General features: G+C 42.3%; 2 long non-coding RNA genes across 4 annotated transcripts; both read right to left on the reverse strand.

Moving 5' to 3' along the window:
- Positions 1-553: 553 nt before the first annotated feature.
- Positions 554-8590, reverse strand: LOC111948618 (uncharacterized). 3 transcript variants are annotated; one of them, XR_013647490.1, is made up of 3 exons: positions 7644-8590; positions 6084-6650; positions 554-6020 (listed from the first exon to the last, which is right to left on the reverse strand). It is a non-coding gene; the product is annotated as an uncharacterized LOC111948618 (long non-coding RNA). The 3 variants fall into 3 exon arrangements; XR_013647491.1 differs by having other exon boundaries at positions 6084-6423; positions 7644-8587; XR_013647489.1 differs by lacking the exon at positions 7644-8590 and having other exon boundaries at positions 6084-7634.
- Positions 8591-9327: 737 nt separating this feature from the next.
- On the reverse strand, positions 9328-19071 carry LOC110016432 (uncharacterized). Its single transcript, XR_002874566.2, has 4 exons — positions 18664-19071; positions 17078-17181; positions 12238-12475; positions 9328-10595 (listed from the first exon to the last, which is right to left on the reverse strand). It is a non-coding gene; the product is annotated as an uncharacterized LOC110016432 (long non-coding RNA).
- Between the last annotated feature and the right edge of the window lie 795 nt (positions 19072-19866).

The following is a 19866-nucleotide window of genomic DNA, read 5'->3' on the forward strand; positions in this document are numbered from 1 at the left end:
AAAGTCCGCCCTGAGTACCTCAAATCAAGTCAAGGGAAGACTGGAGCGCCAAAATGACAGGCGGACCGGAGCAGCATCCGGTCGTTGTACCGGTCTGTTGTGGTGAAGAGAGAGCTGAGCCAGAAACCAAGCTTTCGGTTTACTGGTCGGGATGGATGGATGGATGGATGGATGGATGGATGGATGGAGGTCCCTAAGCCAGCAGCCCCCAACAACCACTTTCCTGGTTGGTACATGAAAACATTATCTGCTAATCTCTGCCTGTTGGCAGACGCTTTCTTCCTGAGCTCTTAATACTCTCAGAACAGCCTCCTGCTGCCTCCTCGTCTCCGTCTCTCTGAGCTCCAACGGAGACTGATGCTGCAATGATCGCAGCTCAACACTCACCGGCAAATAAACAGTCTGAGATCATCTCATCAAGGTTATTTCCGTTTAAAAACGTCGTTTCGAGATTTGGTCCCCCCCCCCCCCGCCCCACCACCACTTTATCCATGTGGGGGGTTCAAGAAGAGAGGAACTGATGACAAAAAACATGACTCAAACCTTCCAAAAGTCTGAAATGAACCAAAATGTTCTCGTTTATCAATAAAATATAAAGCAAAAAATATTTTTATAAATTCAAAAAATAAAAATACAAAGATTAAAATAATGTAATTGTTTAAAACTACAGTAATCTAACAAACCAACACTTCTGTTTTTTTTCTGATTCTGCTCTGGAGAAAAATGCAGAAATTCAGTTTTTATGAAACCGTCACTATGAGGTCAGAAGGTTGGAAAAAAAATACTACAGAGATCCAGAAACATGCAAAGGCATCACAGAACAGGAACCGTCTGAAAGTCAGATATACAGCAGCAAACCTCACAAACATGTCACCATCTAGACAAACAAATGTGTTCAAAATGATCCAAAGGTGATCAAGGTCACGAGGTCGCCGGAGCCGAACCGGCAACTCTGAGGCAGGTAAGGGTCCATGGCAGGGGTAAAGATTCAGGAGGGAAATCAGGAGAACCAGGAGAGTCAGATGAGAAACAGAAACATCAGGGATGACTCTGGTTTCAGAGGCTGCTCCGTGTGTCTCTGCCACCTGCAGTCACGGTTCCAGCGTCCACACGTTTGGTTCACGTCACCTTTCATTCCTCCACGGGTGAACCATCTGAAAGGAGGAGAAAAATGTTTGTAGAAGAACTTCTTCCTGGTATTGGCAGGAGAAACACATACATATACTTACTTTCAGTTGAAAATATGGACAAACATCATTGTCCAATCCGGATGTCCAGTAGAACATACAGTACCTTTTCTGGTTTCTTTATTTGGTTCCTTTTGAAACATTTTGGATTTCTGGAAATTACTTCTGTTTTCTGAAACATCTCATTTTTATTTTGTTTACATTTTTTAAATAATTGTGTTTTCATTTTTGGTTCTTTGTTTTGATTTCTAAAACTTGACGATTTTTTATCAGTTTTGCTTTTTGAATTGCCGTTGTGAGCTTTAAAATGATTTTGTTTTGAGTGATTTGTACCTCAGGGCCACCATACAGTGGGGTCATTTCCACATGATGTCACCACACATCAAAGATTTCTTTGTGGATTCAGAGAAGCTGAGGCCATGCAGGGGTCAGCAGGAGGGAGCTGCTCCATGCAGCATCAAAGCTGCACGAATGGATTCCCTCACATGGGTGGACGGCACGTACCACTCGTTAGCTCTGCAGCTGCTTCCCATCCCTGCCATTATGCTGAGCCACTGAACTGCAGGAAGCTCAGCGGCTGACCGTGTTTGCAGGTGGCAGGTGCTGCTTTCCTCCAGCAGCCAGGCCTCGCCGTGGCTTTCGGCGTCAGACCTTCAACAGGCAGAGGAGCAGAACTGCCGCCTTCCCCTGAACAGCCTCCTCCAGCTCTGTTATCTGTCCTGTCACATGGTTACTTCTGTGTGATTTACATTTGCTGCTTTTGTTGTGGAAGAGCTGCCTTTTCTGAAAAACGCCGTTTTCCTGGAGATTCATTCAAAGTCCAATATTTACTCCATGAGAGGCAGGAGCTGCCAGGAAGAAGGACTTTCTGCAGGTTTCAGAGAACCCATGCCCCCCCCCCCCAAGAAGTGCTTTTAAGGCCCATCTGTCTGCATCGATGAGCCCCCCCACAGCACCCATTTCTGCTGTGAGTTCCTGCCTGCATTTTTAGATCACTTCAAGAAATAAACAAGCAAGCCTTCTGTCAGACCTCCAAAGTAAAAGCTGTGGGCTTTTACTTTGGAGGTCTGACAGAATTCAGGTCGGTGCCAACCAGACCTGAAGATCCATCACACACGTCCACGATGCAAAGCACCAGAAGGCATGAAGCATCATAAATCCCCCCCAGAAAACAACAACCTTCATGCATTTATGTTTGATTCTTTTTTAATTTTGTTCCTAAAAAGGGGAACAAATATTAATAACCTTAAGTATTCCCAAAGCTACACCTCTAACTTGTTTGCATTCAAAATAAATACTCAATTTTTGTCAAGTGTATTTATAAATTGCGTGCTCCTCCCACTCTTGCAAAGGGACGGGCCGGACCCAGGATTTCACTCTTTCCAGCTTTTTATAGAGCAGTCGTATCAGTATTGCTGATGGCGGGTGAAAACGCTTCAAACCATCAGAAACAGGATAATATATACACAGGTAAGTCTATTAATTATTAAACATGAGGTAAACCAGGTGAGAATGTTTCTGCCAATGACACAAGCATGCTAATAAAAGAATAAAACCTCCTTCTGGACTCCTCCAGTCAGACCAATAAAAATATCCCTAATAAATCATTCAAAGTTAACTGGTTCCACTTTTTCCTCAAACAAAACTCTGAAACAGTTTTTAAACCGTTTTAAAATCATAGTAATATCGGAATTTGTTGTAGTTTTAGGAAAACTCAAAGGAAATTGAACGAATTAATGAAAAAAAGTCCAGAAAAACTTTTAGCAGCTCAATGAAGAAATTCCTGATGGATGTATGACTGACATCACGTGACGGTGACGGTGCTCACGTTCACCTGAACAACCTGTTTGTGGCAAAGCATCAAGAAACAGGTTACTGTGCACCGTTTAGTCCTTTCTGTGTGTTTGTTGACTTTTAGTGTGGGTTTTATTTTCTTCTACAGTGACCTTAACAGCTCGGAAAAGTGGCTTTTAAATAGAATGTGACAGTAATAATATTATTTTAAAAAAGACAAAGGAGGAGGCGAGTCAAGGCATTTTTATGCCGACTCAGCTGGTTAGCAGCAGTTTTCTCCCTGGAGCCACGAATCCTCTCCCTGCAGACCAAACGTAGAGTTTCACTCCTCTAGGATTTCTGTGACCAACATGGATCCAGTTTCTCCATGAAAGATGAATCTCCACATGTTTATACTGAGTAAAAAGTGCTAAAAACTCATTAACAAATCCAAAACCACCTCCTGCCAACTTGACCCAATTCCCACTGCTCTGGTCAAGGCTACTCTCCCCTCTTTATCCCCCCTCATTACTAGCATCATTCACACCTCCCTTAGGACTGGAACTGTCCCTCCTGCTCTCAAAACCGCAGCGGTCACCCCCACACTGAAAAAAACAGGTTCTGATCCCACCAATCTCAATAACTACCGCCCAATCTCTAATGTTCCACTCATTGCAAAAATCCTTGAAAAAACTGTCACCTCTCAACTCCACACTCACCTCTCTTCCAATAATTTATATGAACAACTCCAGTCTGGCTTCCGTCAATTTCACAGTACAGAAACAGCCCTCCTTAAAATTACTAACGACCTTCTACTCGCCGCTGACTCTGGTTTAGCCTCCATCCTCCTTCTACTCGATCTGACTGCTGCTTTTGATACAATCTCACACCCCATCCTTCTGGAAAGACTTTCAACCATTGGCATCCCTGACTTACCCCTCAGCTGGTTCCAGTCCTATCTTTCAGGCTGCACACAATTCATACAATTAAAGTCATTCACCTCTCCCACAGTTCCAGTTACCACAGGTGTGCCCCAAGGCTCTGTCCTAGGGCCCCTGCTATTCTTCATTTACCTTCTTCCCCTTGGTTATATCTTCCGTAAACACAACATCCACTTTCACTGCTATGCAGATGATACCCAGCTCTACCTCTCCTCCAAGCCTGACTCCACTCTTCCACACGCCTCCCTCTCCAAATGCCTTCTTGAAATAAAGTCCTGGTTCACTGCAAACTTCCTTAAATTAAATAGTAACAAAACTTAACTCCTCATCGTAGGAACAAAGACCACCCTAAATAAACTCCCTAACTTCTCCATTTCCTTCGATAACTGCTCCATCCTTCCCTCCCCACAAGTTAAGAGTCTGGGTGTCATCCTTGACAGCACTCTCTCCTTTACTGCCCACATAAATAGCATCACCCGGTCGGCCTATTTCCACCTCCGAAACATCCGCCGTCTCCGCCCCTCTCTCAGTCCTCACTCCACAGCCATTCTAGTCCACAGTCTCAGAACCTCTCGTCTGGACGACTGCAACTCCCTTTTATCCGGACTCCCTTACAAAACCATTCACAAACTACAACTGCTCCAAAACTCTGCTGCCCGGATCAGAACATAAACCCCCTCCAATCTGCATATCACACCTGTTCTACAAAAGCTTCACTGGCTACCAGTGTCTTTCCGGATTAACTATAAAATCCTTATCTTGACCTACAAAGCCCTCCATAACCTCGCCCCCCCATATCTGTCTGACCTTATCCATGTTGCCATTCCCACCCGCTCCCTTAGGTCTACCTCTTCACTCCAGCTTGCTACACCCACCGCTCGGCTCGTCACTATGGGGGGCAGAGCATTCAGCCGCTCTGCCCCCCAGCTCTGGAACTCACTTCCCTCAGGTCTGCGGAACATGAACTCACTCCCACAGTTTCCTAAAAATCTGAAAACCCACCTCTTCAGAAAAGCATACCCACCCTAATTAATTTTATGATTACAATGTCTTGATTGTTTTTAACTAATGTGTCTTTCTTTTAACTGTATTTTATTGTTCTCTATCTGTAAGGCGACCTTGGGTGTCTAGAAAAGCGCCATATAAATAAAATAAAATTCATTATTAAAAACACAAACGGAATTCTGCAGAAATGGATTAAAAGATGAAGAATTAACCATTTTTGACTGATTTGATGTTTGCTGCATACGGTGAGAGAAGGCCTTAATTGTGTTTTGGTACTTTTAATTTAAACTTGTTTCACACATAAAAAACACAGAACAGAAAGTTTGTGAATATTTGGACAAAGAAAAGAAAACTGTTCATTTAGTGACGATGAGGAACGACTTCCTCAGTCGAATTAAGACTTGAATGAAAACGCTCACAACTGTCACGCTAACGTCACAAACTCTCCTGACTACAGTACCCATAATGCTCCAACAATCATCAAGCTGTGCATCTTTGTTATTTAAGAAGAGCAAATGAAAACACAGCAGAACATCGGTTCCAGGACAGTAAACAGAACCAGAGTTCTGCAGGGTATGAAGTGAAGCGCCTGCCCCATAAATACAGTATTTTTCCTTTTGTCATGATGGATGGTGCAGCCAAGTCCAGCAGGCGTTTCTCCTGCAGACGGTGCAGCTAAGAAGATGAAAAAGAGATGTTCGTGCACGTCACCAGACTGGCCTGTGTTCTGATTTGTTCCTGTTGTTTGGCGCTGTTGCCTTGACAGAAGGAGAGGGATGAGTGTTGTTGTCTATACCCCAGGGTCAGTGGAGTTTTACCCTCCTTTGACTCAGCTGCTGTGCTTAAAGTTCCCCATCAGATTGCCATCAGCACGGAGAAGTTCTCCAGGGAAATCTGCACGTTTATGAAATTCATAAACAGAATGCATCACAAGTTATTGCATTTCACTCATCAGAAGTTTATTAATAACGCTAAAGAGACATTGTCATTGATTGTTTTAGAAGAGCTGCAGTGGCAGACCGTGCATTTCACACTCGGGCCTTTAGTAGTGCTACATCTGAATCCTTGAACCCCTCATGAACCGTTTTACCATGCAGAAAGAAACCAGCTCTGCCTATGCAGAAACCAGCTCTGCCTATTCAGAAACCAGCTCTGCCTATGCAGAAACCAGCTCTGCCTATTCAGAAACCAGCTCTGCATTGCAGATTGAAAATTCCTGGAGCCACAATAAATGCCTCTCAAACAAAACAGTAAACAAATCTCATTATGCAACTACAGCCAGTAAAAAGCATTGAAAACAACCACATACATTTGCAATAATTATTTATTATGATATTTATTATTTCACTCACCCAAAAATCAGATTATTTGAAGACAAAATTCCTGAAAAACAGTCCGTCACCCTGTCATGCAGATTATGGTCTTCAGTTCCATCCAGACGTCCTTTTCTGTTCCATCAAGACCAGTGCTGAGAGTCTGTCCAGTTGTGTTTCTGTAGGTTTGAATCCGCTTTAGAGCTGGACAGACGCAGTGGACACAGGGACGGTCAGCGCCAAACACACAAATCTGTACGTCTGCTTCATGATTCACTCAGATGTTTCTGATGAAGGACGTCGAGGAGATCAGTGGGAGATTTTCCTGCTAGATCCTCAGTCAACCGGTCAGGTTCACTGGACGTTTAACGTGTCGATGACGTGGTCAGTGGGTGGAGTCCAAAACCAAGATGGAGGAGAATCTGATCGTTCTCCAGGAAATAAGAATAGAAAGATCATGTAATTTTATTTCCCCCCTCTGACTAATGTGGGACAGCAAGTCGTCAGACTGGGTGACAGAGACGGAAGTAGTGCTGAAAGCGCCGTCATTCAGACGCAGCTCCTGCAGTCGATGGTGAAGAGAGTCTCTGAATGATGTCATGAACCCAGACATGGAGACGCGGTTGCATTGTAAAGCAGATACAGCCAATGCAAAAACTTTGGACAGTAGCCCCTCCCAAACTGCTTGCATACAACTATTTCCATGGTAGAGTGAGACAGAGACTATGTAATAGAGTTAGAAAAAGATAGAATTCTGTCACGGCGGGGGAGGCTCGAGAGCCGGAAGGACCAAGACGCAGAGGCCGAGGCACACGGTTCAAGGACAAGGGGTTTAATACAAACAAAAAGCGCTGCAGAGCAGGATTACAAAGAAAACAAAACTTACTTTGGCGTGGTTTGAAACATGGAACAAGAGCGTGGCAAAAACCATGGAACAAGGCATGAAAACAAGATGACAAAAACACCATGACAAAAGCTAATGGACCAGCACAGGAGGAAGGCAGAGACAAGACTTATATACAGACAGGGCAGACAAGACACAGGTGAACACGATCAGGGCAGATGGGGACCAAAGGAAGTAAAGCTCAAGAAACAAGACAAGACAGGAAACCTTTCAAAATAAAACAGGAAACAGAACCAAACAAGACAGAACAAGAACTAAAACGAAAAACAAGACACAACAAACTCAAAACATGACAAATAAAATGGAGCCTCATGAGTGACGTGCAGTGAGGCTAATGGCTGGTGAGGCACTGACGTCATCAGTCAGATTTACAAACATATGAACCATGAGTATAAATAACTGAGTAACTTATTCACCATTTGACAACAGTTAACGTTTTGTTTAAAATATAATTTCAACATGTTTTTTTCATATACAAACTGCAGCATAGAAAAAAGCACAAACATTATTATCGTCTTACCTTTACTTGTAAATAAAGTCCATACGCCGCTCCTTCTGAAGAAAATGACTTGGCGCTTGCTATCACTTCTTCTAGTATTTTTTAGCGTCACAATCCCACATGAGGCACGAGAACTGCTGGCCTCACCCAGCGGCTTTTTCGCCGGTGTAGGTACCGGATGTTCTCGGGTTGCCGGATGTTCTCGGGGTCCTTCAGGGTCCTTCCAATGAGTTCTATCACTAGAGGAGACATCACGTGGTTCCTCATGGGAGGAGAGCACCGCCATCTTGGTGAGGTCAAGTTTTGAAGACCAAACCACTTTTATAACATTTAATAAAGAGCTCTGTTTTTGCTTTCAATCACTTCATTATATGAAAAAGAAGAATGGCTTGAAATTGCTTAGTTTTGTTCAGAAATAAAAACTTCACGAGTACCCCTAACTTAACTAGTATTAGACTACTTAGATTTTTTCTATGTTCCTTTATTTTATTTTACTTATGTTTTTATTTATTTGTGTGTTATGTTCATTGTTTCTTTTTTTCCCCTCTATTATGTATTTTCTATGTCAATATGTTATATTTGGCAATGGTGACTGATCTTCGAGGCAATATTGATTACATCGTTATTGTTCGTTGTTAACGTTAATGTCATTGTTAATGTATGATACCGCAATTGTCAATAAAGTTTTTTAAAAAACTTAGCTACGTTAACTCATTGGTCGTGGCAACTTACAGCCAATCAAATAGTGTGACGTCATCATTGGTCGAAGGACCCCGAAGGACCCCGAGAACATCCGGCAACCCGAGAACATCCGGTACCCACACCGGCGTTTAGCGCTCAGCACAAGAAACACGTCCCTCACATACAGTTATGTATAAAAACAAACACTGTACATCATATACATCTGCTAAATTATGTAAACTCAGCTCATATAGTACAAGTGATTGTACCGACATACAGAGAGTCAGCAGCACCGTCTGACTGCATAGGTATTGCGCAATCCAAGGTGAGGCTCAGCGGGCTGGTGCCTCATCGCACGTCACCTAGTACCTGAACGGCAAATGCGGAAATTCAGCGATTTTGAAAAGAAAAAAACACCCCAAAATGGTACATTTAAATGGAAAATGACTGCAAAGCACAAATTACTGATTGAATATAATAATTGAATTTATTTTTTCTCTTTTCTTCCCATAATGACAGGTGAGGCACAGCCTCACCTGCCTCTCCTGACTGCATGTCACTGAGCCTCATGCATATTGACGCCCCTCTCTGAGCTACGTCCTTTGGTCAGACGCCTCCACCCCCAACCCCTGAACCCCAGAAAGGCAGCTACATGCTCATCCAGGACTTCTGCTCCTGATTTGTCTCAACTCTAATCCTGGAAACAGCAGGCAGCAACACCATCAGAGTCTCCATCCATAAACCGGTTCCTTTCAGCTGAAAATCTGTTCATGTGTTGATAAAAATAACCCAACAGACATCCAGATAAGCAGCACTACAAAAAACACTTTCATGAGAAAACTGCTGCAGTTTCCCAGTTTGAGACTCCAAACTCATCTGTATGCAGTGTGAGGAAAAGAGAGCAGAAATGAGAAGCAGGGCCCTGAGCGCACATCCAGCAGCAAAGAGAAAGTTGAGCATTTATCTTTTAAATTCTTACAGTAATGAGCTTTGTGGGGCAAATCAATCACACTGATGAAGGTGGTCAAATGAAACAAGCTGTGCTGTAGTTGTACTGCAAGAAAAGGAATTGGTTTCAGCATGCTTTGTTAGCTGCACTTTGGCTTTAACTCTCCGCAGGCCAGCTTCACCGCAGTGAAGAAAGTTCAACTTGGAAAGGGCTTTGCTGTTTTTGGAGGAGCTTTTTTCCTCATTTGCATCTTCCAACATGCGGCAGAAAGCCTGTGGTGTTGGTGAAAGCACTGTGAACATTAACATGGATTAAGAATCGTTGCAGTTCTTGTAGAACAATATTCAGTCCACATTGTTCTGACAGCATTCCGAATCGATCCAAGTATCGGCAAATGAACTGTGGCGAAATATCGCCAAAACAGTTTTTTCCCAACACCCCTACTCTTCTTCAACAGCGTAAGAAAATGTAAAAATATCAGTCTTTCCTTCAATGCGAGTTAAAATGAAGACATTTTCCCAAATTAAAAGCAGCAAACTATAGATATTATGAATCTCTATTCTGTAAATTAAACTAAAGAAAACAACATCAGGCCGGGATTTTTTTGTCTTTTTAATTTAAACTGAAATCTTTAGTCATTTATCAAAAATGTTTAAAACCAGGTTTGATTCTTCTTTTTAAAAATGAATTATTTTTATTATTTGTTTCTTGTTTTTCTCAAAAGACTGAACATCATTTCAAACCAATGCCAACATAAGTTCCACAGAGAGTGTTTGTCTAAAAACACTCCCGTGGAGCCCAAGGAGGAGTTTACCTGACTCCTCCTGTTCCAGCTAAACCCGAGGAACACACCTCTGGGCTTCTCAAACAGATGTTTCCAGCTGCTGGCAGAAGGAACCAGTCTAGTATTGGTGCTATCAAACAACACTACAGATTATACAGGAGCTTTGATTGAAATGTGTGCTCTTTGGTCTCCTCATAGTCAAAGGATTTGTTAGAAGCTTCACCTCGCAGAGCCTCACACACTTCTGCTGACCCAAAACCTTTGGAAATCTAAAACCATCTGAAGGCCGTCCGGGCTGTTTCAGCCGTTCGTAAATGTGATGAATGCTGGGCATAAATCTGAGCGTTGGTTTGTGTCTGCAAGAAGCTTTCGCCCTCCGATGTTGGAGCCGAGCTCTGGCAGAGCAAATGGCTTTCACGCAGGTCATCAAGTCAGGTTAACACGCTGTTGCTGTCTCACTGCGGCGTCTGCATCACGCCGCTCCATGCTTTACTGCCCGTCGACTCCCACAAACATTCAACAGGAACTTTCACTCCTTTCTGTTCCTGCAGGGTCACAGCTAGAACCAAATAAAGAAAAAATATGTGAAGAAAGCTATTAAACATTGAAAAAATACCTTGAAGTAAACATAAACGCTCTAAATAAAAACATTTATTCCCAAAGATGTCCAGAGTTATTTTCTTTAATGACTTGCAGCCTTAGTATTCACTTTTTTATAAAGGCTTTCAAAAAGATAAAAATCTTCAAACATCCACAAAGTTTCAATCAAAGACACCTTGATTTCCTGAAAATTGGACAGGAAAAGGACTCGAGCACAAAATCACATTAACCTCGATGTAGACGTTCCTGCTTTGCTCATTTGTTTGAGGAAACCGTGGTTGCTTGACTGAATCCTGACCCTCACTGCATGATGCTCACTAAAACCAAATGAGAAAAAACAAATAAAAAGGTTTTAAAAGAGGAATTTCAGGAAATCTAATGGTTTTATTGAAGCGATTTTTGTTGTTTCACTCACACATTTAATTGATTTTGTCTCCTGAACTTTACACTCTCTTTAATTTCATGATGTTTGAAAACTACATTTCCCATCATTCTTCATTTTCTCCTAATTTCATTCATTCATTTCAGAAGTCTTTTTTTAGGATCAATATTCTTTTAGCTAAAAGGATAATACGAAGCTAATATGATGCATGTATATAAAACAAAATACACCCCTCTCACCCTTTCGCGGGTGGTTTCTCCTCCGAGCTCGGATCCGATAATTCTTTTTTTTTTTCCTTCTGTTCTTCGATAAAAGACATTTTGCAGCATTGCAATATTTCCAATCAGCACTTCTTTCTGTGATCGCTACCTTTCGGATTAAAAACCGTCAGCGTGTCAGCGCCTGCATCTAAACACTCCAGGAATTTTTGTTGCTGTGGCTCCTCCCACATTGATCCCGCCCCCTTTCTGTGGTTTGTCTGAGAACCATCACAGCCTCCTCAGTTTAGCGTCTGTTAGTGTGTTCCGTACATTTTCAGTTCAGTTCTGAGGATTTTAGTGATTAGTTTATATTATTTGAGTTTTCCCTTATGTTGTGGCAAACGTATTGGTTCTGTTTCTTGGATTGTTAAGGTTCCCTCCTGTTAGTCTCCAACAAAGTTCTGTAGAGCAAAGGTGACATCAGTACATTTTTTGGCTCAAGCTTTATTTGTATTTTTGCTATGAGTAAAGGTGTTGATTTACCCGTTTTGATAAAAGTTTTTTTTTTAAATTAAATAGATGACTAAAGATGGAGTTCACCTCGGCCTGCTCAGACCACTGGCCTGCAGTATTCCTGTCAGTCGCTGTCCACAAAGGGGGCGTGGTCAGTCCGATAAAGCTCCAAAAGTCCTGCCCCGCCCCTCACAAACAGCTGATGGAAGACTGTTGCCAGCGGTTCAAACATGCCAAATTAAACGCATGTTTGTCATTTCATTAGCACATAAAAAAGTTAAAATTAACTTCTACGCAGATGATGATCTATTATTTGTAAAGATAATGTTTTGTTGATATTTGCAGTGAAAACACATTTATCAGAGGATGAGTGTTTGGTTCTGATTTTTGCTGGTTTTTCTCTTCGTCTCTGCAGCATAGCAATGATGGACAGGTGATGCACTGCCCTCTGAGATAAAAATCTGCCAAACACATAAACACTCAGCCTGAAAAATCAATATCCTCACCTTTTTTTGGATGATAAGAATAATCCGGAGATGGATCAGCAGGAGCCTCAGGGTTCCATTTAGCCATCTGTTAGCTTGTGTGCCTGTGTGTGCGGCTTGGTTTAAAGGCCACGCCGACCCGTCTGGTCCTCCAGATGACCTTCCTCTGAGTTCCCTCCAGCCTCCACTTGCCTCCTTCCAGCTGAAGCATCATTTGCATCCAAACAAGGTTCTCATAAGAAGAATGAAGCAGTTTGATCTGAAGGAAAAATGTAATGATGTTTATAATTGTTTGGCTGTGTGTTATCTATAATGATGTCACTAAAAGGCGAAAATAGTTTGTCAGTCCAAAACAAATTCATTTTTGTCAACATCAAGTTTTTATGAATCAATCTTTTGAGATTTGTTGAGATTTCTTGATGACCTTTGCTTCCTTGTTTCAGTTCAGGTGGATGAATGTTCATGTGTTTCACTGAAACCTTTAGAGAAGTTTAAAGATCCCCACCATCATGCTAACTCCACCACATAAAAAAGACAACTGTTTATGTCCTGATCAGTTTGTGGCCTCCAGATAAACCAAAATCCCCCACCTTCCTTAACTCCTCCAGTTTGTAATCTAAGCTTTCACCATCTGCAGAACCAAACTACACCAACATGAAATGTTTAGGTGGAAGGAAGTCACCTAAATCATGCCAGCACCTCATTTTAAACCAGTCATGACTGTTGCAGATGTCATCATCATCATCCTCATCTTACACAACTACACAGAGGAAGCAACATGGCAGCAGGAGAACACTAATGGGACACCAAGTCTCACACGGCTTTAAGTTTTAGCATAAACAGTGAAAAGAAGAATTAAAATTTACATGTGCATCCCACAAATGCCCTTTAGAAAACAACCCACTCAAAATATGTAAATTTCAGTTTTGAAAACCCAAAATGAAGATGTTCCCTGAAGAGAAAGCTCCTGTTTCTTGTTTATAGACTCCCGTGTGTAAAGCTATTTTATTATGTGAATATTTTACCATGTTTGGGGTTGTTTTAGGGGTCACTCTGTCACATCTTCAGACTGGATGCAGATACATTTACATCATTTCCTCCCCGTTGGCACAAAAAAAAGCCTCACTTTTTAGAGCGGAGTCTCTGGTTTTTCTCATGTCAGACGGACAATTCCCAAATCTACCAGCCCGTTGACAAGGCTGCCCCCTTTTCAACCCCCCAGCATATTTCATCCCTGCGAGTGTCATGATGTTGCTCCCAAACTCTCCCCACTCTGAGTGACAGTGTGTTGGATGCATTCCAGTACAAGTGATTTTTACAATTTGTCCCAGCCCCCCCAGGGAAATTTTGCTTGTGGCACCCACCAATTCCCTCCTCTCCGCAAGTAAAATGGGTTTCTGGCGATTGCAGGGGAGAAAATTGCTTGCTCTGCAGTGAAGGACATTTGCTGTAAATGCAGTTATGGTCCTGATAGGACCCCTGTGGTCACCGGGAAGCAGAATTATACAGTCTTATGGCTGAATCCTGCCGTCCACGCCGGCCTCCTTTCTGCTGCTCGGTGGACGTGATGCAGACGGCTGACGCCTCCTTTCACCAGACTGAGATGCACCAGACCCTCCAAAATCTCTAATAATGAATAGTCCCTTCTCAGTTACCGTCAATGCATTTGCATCCATTTTTAAACCCACTCAAGGAAAAGAAAGAAAAAACTAACTTTTCATCCTCTTTGCAGGCCCTAATGGCCCTTGAAATGATTGAAATATAGTCTCTTCAATGAGAACTCCTTCATTACAGGAGAAATAAATTGACTCCTAATTGGATTTGAGGATTATCCATCTGATGCTTGTGGGTTCATTCATCACTTTTCTAGTGCCAGGTGGAATATCGTCTTTACTTTTAGGGCTAAATCTCTGCTGTAATTAACACGAGTTATTTTCAGAGCTGCAGCTTTTCAAACCTCTCCACTTGAAAGGCAGAAGCTCCGACTTCTCCACAGTCCTCTCCAAATGTTCATCCAGCCTGCATTTCCTCAAAATAAACTGCAGAGTTAAAAGGCAGCCATGCTGCTGTCCGTCAGACCTCGTCTCTGCTAATGCTAACAATAGTTTCACCAAATCTGTCGTCTGCGATGCGATTCTGTTTGGAGAAGATCAGCTGGGATCCCGACTGTTCTGACAGATTATCAACAAGTGGACAGAAATTCTCACATTGCAGCCCAACTCGAGCCCCCCAAGAGCATCCTGGTGCAAAAACTCAGACGTGTCCACGGCAGCAGCAACAACCACGAAAGGAAGAGGAAAACTTTTATCAGTCTGTTGCAGACATTCAAAGCTCATTGCTGTTCATTTTTACTGTTCAAGAAATGAGTTTGGATGCATTTCCATCTCTGACGATGGTTCTGTCTATTTTACAAGTTCATGTTTGAGGTGCAACACGGGACAGCTTAAACCCTCAAACACTGAAGCGTTAGCTTTGCTGTGGACATTCTTTTGACCACCATAATGCTACAACCATTTATTAACGTTTCCAGACGGTTCTGAAGCAGAGAAAGCCGTTTTTTCTCAGCATCCAAATCAGCTGCTTCACGGTGATGAGTTATGGTACGTCACGGTAAGGCGCCAGCACCAGTATTGAAGGAAAAAAATAGTTTTCATGCAATAAAAAGAGCTCCAGAAAAGGCCTGCAGGTGCTTACCAAGCTTTCTGACGGGTTTAGGACATTTGCAATCATGATATTGTGATTTTCATTTCATGCAGAAGAAGCTTTTTATCATCAGAGGAACAGGATTTTTAGAGTGAGGAGATGTTTAGATGCCAGTGTGGTGACGTTTTAGTTACCTTGACATTTTCCTCTCAAACCTAGAGATCCCATAGGGTCAAATTTAGCTGCATTTTTTCTTAATTTTTTTTTAATCGTTTTTATTTTCTATATTTTAATTTTTTAATAAGTGTTAATTGCTGCTACCCAAAATGAACAAACAAAAAAGTCAAAGTAATTGTTAACAGGAAATTCTCTCTACTTTTGTTTGTTTGCATCGTTTTAGCAGAGTTGATGTAGAACATCTTTCTAAACCTGCAGCTTCCTTCATAGAAAATAACAGAGCCTCTTGAGCCAAAACATTTAACTCCACTTTTACTGATGTAATACCCAACTTAACACAATCATAATCATAGTTTACAAGCAGGAAAAAAAAAAAAGAAAACAAAGGAGTTTTAAAATCCTGCAGAGACAAAACCCCCCAAACAGAATGAAAAATGAGCAAACACTTACCAGGTTCACACAAAGACCAATTATGAAGATGCACTCCATTATGAAAAACAGAGAACATGCAGATGTGTGCCGGCCCTCAGAGAAGGACCACCTACACGTGCACCTGGAGCGCCTTCATGCACGAAAATAAATCCACAGTCGCGCCATCGTTTAGGGAATTTTGCTCACAGACCTGAATGTTTTTCCGTTCCCGTATGCATTCAGAGAACACGCAAACTCCCCACAGAAAGGTCCCAACCGAGATTTGGATCCAGGTGAGGGTTGGGGCAGGCAAACAGAGTCAGCAACGGGGTCAGGAGACAGAAGATCAGGTCCAAATCCAACGCTCGGTAATGAAGACGGAGTGGCACAAACAGTACTTCACTCAGTGCAGAGCTTCAGTAAGCTGTGGTTGATAAAGGGAAGGAGAGTCAGCTGTGTGGAATCCAGAAACTCTGCACTGTGATTGCTGGGAGATGTAGTTTGGTTAGAACTCTAGAGACAGTTCCCGCTGATGACCGGAGGGGGAGACAGAGCTCCGACGTCTGACACCTTTTAGCCAAGCTAGCCACTGCTCCACCGGGCCTCCCTCAGCACCCACAGATTTATATTTATATCCTCTTAAATAAACTTTAAATAAACAATTAACTATTAAAAGAGAAAAGAAATATAAGGTGATTTGAACTGGTTTTGTCTCTGATTTGATCAAGTATTTGGTGCGTGATTTTATGTTGAATCGAACTCTATAAGTGCCAACTTTGTCACTGATGGGGTGACATTTGCAGCACAGTGTCCCGTCCATCTGTGCAGACATGCCCAGACTTCTCCCAACAGAAATTAGACCTGGCACCCGTCCCTCGTGTTGTGTAGTTCTATTTTATTCTGCTGTGTGACACACCTGAGGAGCTACCAAATTAACCCTTAAGTGTGTTGTTATTTGTCACTTTTCTTTAATGTCCATACTATTCCATCCCCGTGTTAGTGAGTGTTTCTTAACCTTTTGAAAAGTTACTTTCATTTGTATTCCTTTTTGGGGGTCATGGGATGTATGTGTTAATGGGGGAGGGGGGGTTGGTTGAACGTTTTTGCTTTTAAATGTAAAGCAGTTCGAGCTGTGCAATGTATGAGATGCACTTTTTATAGATGAAGTTTGATTTGATTTGATTTGATTAAACAGTTGTATGACTGCCACGTATGATTTTTTTTCATTTTTTCTGTCATTTCTTTTTATTACAGCTGGATTTTATAATCCATTAACATTTTGCATGAATAAATATTTTTTATCGCTGATTTCATAATTATTTTCATACTCTGTTCATCTGATGTCATTGTAATTTGTATAAAAAACTGATAAATGAACAAAATAACAGCAAAGTTTGTGTTTGAAGATTTTCTTAAAAGCTAACTAGATTAACCCCTTAAGGACGAGTAAAAGCGTTTCAGCTCCTGATGAGTTTGTGTTTTGGAGCGACTCGTTAAATCACAGTTGTTTGGTTTAATGGGTTTTTCAGGTCTGTGACTCTTAAAAAAGGGCCTGCAGTATAAATAACCTGGGAGTTAACCCGCTGTGCTCAGTGGCACCGAAACGCACAAACCACAAAGTTACAAACACCTTATGGGAGCCGTGCTGAGATGATGTACAGCCCAATGCGCCTCATCCTTCAGCCCAGACAGGAGCGGCGGCGCTGGGGGACGCAGAGCGTCACCGAGGAGAACCTGCAGAGGGAAGATGAAAGGAGGAGGAAGATGAGCGGGGGCACACCAGGAAAATAAAAATAGGAGAAGGAAATAGAAACTCTTGTGTCTAATGCTGAACGCCGCCGTTAATCATCACCTTTGCAGTCAAAAGTCCAATCTTCTAAGGTCCCATCAGATTTTAATTGTGACATAAAGTTGTTCAGATTTTTTAGATGAATATCACCTGGAATTGAATCATGGACATACATGTGTGTGTGTTTGCGTGTCCAGGTTTCACATAAATTCATTGTGTTGTTCTCCTCAGAGACTCTTATTTTGAAAGTAAGCCCTTTGGTGAGCCTGCATCATTCCACCTTAACTTTTATTTTATGGTTTATTTTATGGTTTTTGTTGGCCTTCTTGATGAGTCACGCAGGTGTTCATTACAGACCCTTACCTGGCCACTTCCACGTCTCTCAATGAGCTTGAGGGATCTGTGACACCTGTGCAGGTGAATGAGACCAGCTGAAGAGAGCTCTTCAACCTGAAGGTCTGAGATTCTGTCCTCACAGTAAAACTAAAATGGTTGTTGAGTGGCATTTGTGTCCAAACACTGATGAAAACAACTATAGAGGGGGCGGAGTTTAAAATGGCCCCTGGTTCCCTGTAGCGAGCTGCTGTAGGACCTGTTGCCGGTTTTCAGGTTCAAAGATTTCTTTCCTGACTTGCATCTCCAGCTGTTCTCATTAAAGCTTGTTGTGAATCTTCCTAAGCCATGTTTCAGTTCCGTCCTCACGTTAGTCCGTCTAATCCTCAGAGCTGAACTCTATGCCAGTCATGTTCTAATCCAGATGAACAGTGATGTGACATTCTAGAACAGACTGCTTCTCGTGCCTTTACTTATGTCAGATGTTAGCTGGTTGCCATAGCAACACAAGGTTTTTAATTCGCTTGTCTCAACCTCCTGTCTACCAGCAGAAAAAAAGTATCCTCTGTAGAAGACATTTCTAAACTTAAACATCCCCGACCACCACAGACTACTGAAGGAACGCCTTTGGTCTCCACAGAGGACATTTGGGGCCTTTCATTGATACCAAATGTGAAGGGGGGCTCTAGGGTTTGTAGTTTTTGGTAGATTTAGAAATGTTTTGACTGGCTGAGATCATTGTTAAGATCAAGACATTTTCATTTTCAAGTGGATTGCATTGGTTTCTGCTGTGACCTGAGCTGCATTTGAAGGAAAACTCTGTTGCACATAACTTTCCAAGATGGATTCCACCAAAACTGGAATTTGTGCCAAAGCTGGAACATCTTTTGTTTTTCAGGAAAGCAAAATATTGAAGGATTTTAAGGGGATGAAAGAGAAAACCACCTTCAATATTAGCTCTTTCCTTCCTGTCTGCAGACATTTATCTTACCTTCTGCACAAAAATGACATAAAAGTTAGATTAATGTTGACAGCTCATGCAACGGACCTCTTTAAATGACCGACATTAATACAATAGATAAAAATAAAATTACATTTGCTCTCACTCAGGCTGTCGGGAATCACAAGAACAGGCAGACGGCTGGATCCAAATTCAGCAGGCTTATTAGCTCAGCTAAAAGTCCACAAAGTTAAATTAGTATCCGGCAGGCAGTGGTCAATAACTGCCATCAGAGGAGAGACGGGATAGTCGGGATCCAGGCGAGAGTCTGGGCAGGCGGCAGGCAAACAGAGTCACAAACAGGGTCAGGAGCCAGAAGATCAGGTCCAGATATAACGCTCGGTAAGAAGGCAGAGTGGCACAAACAGCACTTCTCACTGAGCTTCACTCAGTGCAGAGCTTCAGTAGACTGTGGTTGATGAATGAATGAGAGTCAGGTGTACAGCATCCTGGAAGTGTGGGCTGGGGTTGCTGGGAAATGAAGTGCATTCAAAACTCTCCTGACAGTTCCCGCTGGTGACCAGAGGGGGAGCCAGAGCTCCGACTTCTGACATTAGTACCTTCCTGAAAACTTCAGAGAAAGAAAAATAAACACTTCGAGTGCAGCCTAAACTGACCACAAGTGTAATTTTCTGGAAAGAAATCACATCAATTTTGCTTAGATTGGAAACTTATAGGAAATTATGGGATGGGAGATTTCATCCAGCAGAAATACTTTTTGTTCCAGGAGCACATCTGCTTGATGAAAAGCTGTCGTCTGTTTTAGTGACCTGCTGAATAAAAGAATCTATGATGAGGTTTCTGTGAGGTGGACGAGATCTGCAGACCTGTGTCTGTGTGCATCAGATATCCCACATCAGACCAGCAAAATGTTTGACCTCTGACCTCTGCACTTTGCTCATCCATCTTGATGTTCTGCCACACATTAACAGAAATCATTTCTGTGTTTCAAGCACAGCGCCATCCTCAGGTGACAGGAAGCCTCCCTTTCTGTGCAGAAGATTGTTCTTTTGTCATTACATCTCAGAACAATGAGGGGCATGAAAGTCGACACTCGTGTTTGAAACGTCACCTGCACAGATGCTGTCGCTGAACAAGAACGTCTTTTTTAAACAATTTGAGGAAATAGTTGCAACTTTTAATGGATACAAACTATAAGATCCAGAAGCACAAAGTCTAGTCTGGTTTTCAAAAAGCCTGCAGGTGGTTTTTGTCGGCGTTGTATTCCTTGTAAATGCAGATGATGAGTTTCCCTCGTGGGCTGAAAAAACTCCCGTCTGCCTAAAGAAAAACTTTG

Source organism: Oryzias latipes, chromosome 14, assembly GCF_053564925.1.
Source record: "Oryzias latipes strain Hd-rR chromosome 14, Olatipes_Hd-rR_3.1".
In the NCBI taxonomy this organism is placed as follows: Eukaryota; Metazoa; Chordata; class Actinopteri; order Beloniformes; family Adrianichthyidae; genus Oryzias; species Oryzias latipes.